The sequence below is a fragment of the Petaurus breviceps genome, unplaced genomic scaffold (assembly GCF_028583685.1).
Source record: "Petaurus breviceps papuanus isolate PSGF00001 unplaced genomic scaffold, PetGlider_PUasm1.0 490, whole genome shotgun sequence".
NCBI lineage: Eukaryota > Metazoa > Chordata > Mammalia > Diprotodontia > Petauridae > Petaurus > Petaurus breviceps.
In genome coordinates this window covers 13077064-13082399 of record NW_027186352.1, presented here as the reverse complement: position 1 = coordinate 13082399, position 5336 = coordinate 13077064, and the positions used below count along the sequence as shown (strand labels likewise).

The 5336-nt window shown below is 45.9% G+C and overlaps 1 long non-coding RNA gene across 1 annotated transcript in view; it reads left to right on the top strand.

Moving 5' to 3' along the window:
- The first annotated feature begins 3066 nt into the window (after positions 1–3066).
- Positions 3067–5336, top strand: part of LOC138172072 (uncharacterized) — a 31443-nt gene continuing 29173 nt past the window's right edge. The window contains exon 1 of the long non-coding RNA XR_011171043.1: positions 3067–3363. This is a non-coding gene — a long non-coding RNA (uncharacterized lncRNA). The remainder of the gene's footprint in view (positions 3364–5336) is intronic.

The following is a 5336-nucleotide window of genomic DNA, read 5'->3' as shown; positions in this document are numbered from 1 at the left end:
GCCGGGATCACATGCCCAGATCAGACAGTGAGTTGGCATGGACAATGTGCCGGTTTTTAAAGAGATGACCATAGTCAGGTTATGCAAGCTGAAACTACAATCAGTGATTGGTCAATGTATATTTGAATTTTCCTAAGAGTTTTTCCTAGGCTGAGGTACAGGGAACCCAGAATGGGTGGAGATGGGGACCATCCTGTAGGGGGTGGGGCAGCAGGGGATGGGACAGGGAAGAATGGAACAGGGATTTTACCCTAGGCTGAAACCCCCACCCATGGATCAATTAGGAGAGGGAAGGGTGAAGTTATGCTAAAATGCCTGCTTACAGATTAATGGAAGGGAAGGGTAAAGTTATGCTAAAATGCCTGCTTACAGATCAATGGAAGGGAAGGGTAAAGTTATGCTAAAATGCCTGCTTACAGATCAATGGAAGGGAAGGGAAGGGTGAAGTTATTGCTTACAGATCAATTAAGTGAATGGAAGGTGGGGTTGTGCTCAACAAATAAGCATGTGTCTAGGCCTGCTATGTGATCCCGCTCCCAGAGACCCTCATGTTCTGTCTCATCCCCACCTGGGGAAACAATGTACATGGCTAGGGACAGTATAGATAGTGTAAGTAGAAGGGAGTCTCAGGCAATGCTCCAGCAGCACAGGGACTGGGAAAGAGCTCCTGCTGAAAGTGAGGTTTGAGCTGTCTGGGACAAAGCTGGGGAGCTGGAGAGGCAGAAGTGAGGAAGGAGAGAATTGTCAGCATGGGAGGTAGTCAGTGAAGAAGACAGTTATGTTGGAGAGACAGCCAGAAGGAGGCCTGTGCAGCTGGATCATCAGGTATGTGGAGGGGAATGGGAATAAGAAAATAAGAAAGTCAGGTGCTGAAGGGCGTCAAGTGCCCAACAGAGGCATTGGATCCTGGTCATAAAGGGGGTGCTGTGGCTTTCTGGGGAGAGGGCAATACACAGACTTTTTGTAAGTAGGTCACTTGGCAGCTGAGTGGGGGGTGGACTAGAGTGGGCAAGGACTTGAGGGAGGGAGACCAGCCAGAAGGTGAGAGTCTAGGGGTGAGGTGATAAGGATCTGTGCCAGACTGGTGGGAGTACCAGAGGAGGCAGAGGGATGGATAAGAGAGAAACAGTGAATGCAAAAATGCCAGCCTCGGCAAGAGATTGGATGTGACTGGTGGGTTGGAGAGAGGAGGCCGGGATAACACCAATGTTCACAAGTTAAGTAATGAAGGCTGTGCCCTCGACAGTAAGAGGAATCCACAAGGGAGGAGTGTTTGCGGGTGGGGAGAAGGTAATGAGTTCAGTTTGACCAGGTTGAGGTGAGGTGCCTTTGGAATGTCCAATTCAAGTTGTCCAAAACACAGATGCTAATGTGAGAGTGGCAGTCAGGACAGAAGTTAAGACTCTGCCTATAGATCTGGGAATCAACTGCAAAGAGATGATCATTGAATTCATGGGAGACAATGAGATTACCAAGAGAAATGGTACAGAGAAAGCAGGAGAGAGTCCAGGACAGAGCCTTGGGGCACACCCACAGCTAGGGGGCAAAGCTTAGATAATGATCTAGGCAAGGAGACTGTGAGGGAGAGGTCAGGAAGGTAGAAGGACCAGGACAGAGCCTTGGGGCATAAAATGAAAAAACCCTAAACAGAGCGGAGGATCCAGCAAAAGGTCATTGACAAAGTCAAATGTTGCAGGAGTTAGGGAATGAAAATTGAGAAAAGGGGATGATTGGGCAGTTTCAGCTCAGTGAGAAGGGGACTTTGAGCCAGCCAGGTCTGGATTCAAATTCTGCCTCTGCAAGTGGCTGGAATGTGATCACAGCCGGTCACTTAGCTCTATGGGTGTCCTTATTGGGAGGTGGCCTTAGCCATCCCTTCCGCCTAGGACACAGGCAGCTGGGAGTAAGAGTTCTGTTGGCAAGATTGGAATCTGTGGCTTGTTCTGCCCCGTGAACTAAAGAGGGGATGATTCTTCAAGAAACAGCAGGCCAGGAGAAGCTAGGAAGTGAATTTTCTCGAAGGCACAAGGGAGATGGCAGAGAGGAAGCAGAGGGGTCAGGTTACCCAGGCCCCCAGCGCTGAGCCTGTGTAGCAGCAAGCACCCCAGTGTCCCCAGGGTGGCTGCTCACACAGGTTCTTGGATCTGCTTTGATAAAGGAAAGCAGCTCAAAATGGGTTAACAGGCTTACTTTAATCAGTCAGACATGTATCCTTTACCTTGTTCAGGGGAAAAAGGTCAGCACCCTGAACTTCAAAGTATATAGGCAGAATTATCAAGACAGAAACAGATCAAGTAGACAGCTTTCCAAACTGTCCAACCATTACATCCATACCAAATCAACATCTGGGTTTTTCAAAGGGGGGGGGCGCTCTGGACAATGGCTTCCCAGAATCCAGATCAAATCACAGAACACTTCTCAAAGTGAACCCCAAAACAAAGCTACACATTAGGGCTTATATAGCCTTCTCCTGGCTCAGAGAATGTAACAACCTTCTGGACCCACTGGCCAATCAAGAAGTATCTACTGAAAAACAAGCCTCCCACCCCAGGCTTCAGATGCACTTTAGCCTAGGGGCAGGGAAGATCTTTAAAATTTACATTCCCATTACAGCCTGCAGCAGTCCCATAGCAGGGACACAGAGAGCGGGGCAGAGTCTGGAGTGATGTGGCTGAGAGGGAGGAGAGCACATGGGGGCTGCAGCTGGCTGTGAGTGCAATCAGACTTCATCACTGACCACTGTGCCCAGCCAGGTCAGCTGTGGCTGGAGCCATGCCCGCGTGCCGGTGAGCTGCTCCACGACGAATAATTTGTACAGTAACAAAGTAGCTCTTCCTCTTTGGTCCTTCCCTTTCTGCCTGAGAAGCATATGGCCAATCCAGAGTTTTTAAGTTCTATAAATTCTTCCTAATTCCTGATATAATTAGCATTTCAATGCCAGCTTACTCTAGCTAAAATGACTGATCTTGTTTATTATATGTGTATTTCATAATCTGTGGAAAGGGAGTTGCAAAAGACAGGAAGTCAGTCAACATTTATTAAGCACCTACTATGTGCCAGGCAGTATACTAAATGCTGTGGATACAAAGAAATTTGAGATCGTGTCTGCCCCAGAGGAGCTTACTGTCTGACAATATGCAAACCATATGTGTAATCAAGCCACACACAGGATAAATGGGGACTAGTCAACAGAAGGAAGGCACTGTATTAAGAGGTTAAGGGAAGGGTTTTTTGGAGAAGGTGAGGTTTTTGGTGGGACTTGAAGAACTTCAGGGAATCCTGGAGAAAGTAATGAAGAGGGGAGACTTCCTGTCATGAGGACCAGCCTGTGGAAATGCCTGGAGTCAGGAAATGGAGAGACAGGTAAAAGTGAACCATCATTGAGTCTTGGGGACTCAGTAGTATTATGAGAGGGAATTATGTTAAGTTTAACATTTAATGAATATCCCAAAGTGGGTAAATCAAGGCTCTTGTCGAAAGGAGTTTCAGTTAGTAGGTCTTCTTTTCTGTTGCTTCCTTCCTCCCCCCATTCATGCTCAGAGTCATCTCTCTCTGTAGGGGCAGAGTTGAGGGTGGTAACTAGAGGGTAGCTCAGTCCTGGGAACACTCCTCTTCCAAGGGTGGGAACCGAAGGGAGCTCTCATCATCAACCAGACAAAGCTCTAAACCCTCTCAGATAAAGGCTGCTTGGAAAATGAAGGTGTTGGACTAGAGGGTCTCTGAGGCTTGTTCCAGCTCTGTGGTGTTTGAGGGAGGAAGTTTTAGGACTTGCCAACACAAGGGATTTCTGCACCTAAAGGTGGGTGGACCTGTTAACATGTAATTACATGAACTGTGGAGAGAAAATGTTATATAATAAAAATAACTAACATTTGTTAGTGCTTTGAGGTTTGCAAAGAACTTTTTATATATGGTCTCCCTTGAGAGTCACAAAAACACTAGGATATTGGTACCATGGATATTACTGCCCCCATTTTATAGATGAGAAAACTCAGGCTTAGGGACTTAGCAACTTGTCTTAAGTATTAGATGTGGGATTCAAACAAAGGTCAGATAGATAGATTGATTGCTTGATATATCATCCCATAGAAGATGATAAGGGGTGGGTTGTGAGAGAAGGTAATGGTGGGGGATGAGTCTAGGTGTGTTTGCAGAAGGTGCCTTGAAATTTTATACTGACCTAGTTGAGCAAAGTTGGCATACAACCTTGGGGTGGCCCCTATCAGTGAGATATTTTACACTTTCTTCTAATTTTTCAATCTTCATGTTTTGCTTGCCTGCTCTTGATGCATCATAGAGTCCTTAGCTTCGATTTGACTGATTCTAATTTTCAGTGAATTATTTTCCTTGGTTAGTTTTTGAAGCTCCTTTTTTAGGAAGGTATTTTCTCCAGTTAGATTTTGAACCTCCTGTCCCAGTTCACAAATTTTACTTTTTAAGGATTTGTCTTCTTCAGTGAGATTTTTTTCCAATTTGGTCACTGTAGATTTAAATTTATCTTGTACCTTTCTAATTTGGCTTTTAATTAGGCTTCCCACTGAGTTGCCACCAGAAGTGAATCAAATGCTTTCGCATTCCTAGGGCCCATGAACACAAGGGTCAGGGAGGACTGACATACATCTCTTGTCTTTCATGTCTAGGATGTAGACTTACCCATACACAATGCTCCATGTTCCATCTCCCAGTCTTTGCGTGGTCTACCTCACATGCCTGGAATGCTCTCCCATCTCACCTCACCTCTGCCTTATGGAATCCATGCTTTCTTTCAAAAATTAGTTTAGGATCAACTTCTGCAGAAGGCCTTTCCCAGTACCTCTCCCCACCTCCACCCCACACTCCTGTCACTGCCACTTCCTTCCTCTCTAAGGTTACTTTGTATCTGTGTTCTATGTAGTTTGTGTTTCTGTGTATATGTGTGTGTGTATGCAGCGTACCTACCTATACACACATACATATGCATACACTTACATACAAAGACATGACTCTCTCTTCCCATTAGAATCTAAGCTCATTGATGATAGGGACTTTTTTTTTTTGGTTTTTCTTTGTTTATCGTTGAAGGATTGGCGATGGGACCAAGCCCTCAGAGCATGTGCAGATATTCTTTGCCTGGCTCCAATTCAAGCAACCACATGGAAAGTGGAGGGGAGCTGGTTTCTGGACATGTGTGACGGAGAGGGTTTGCACTGTGTGATGATGAACTCTTTTAATTGACTACAGAACTAGAAGAACTGATGATTCAGGGGTTACTGAGCTGGAACCCTCTGTGCGTACAAAAGGGACAACCTATCTGTCTGTCTTTCTGTCTCTGTGTCTCAGTCTCCCTCTTTCTATCT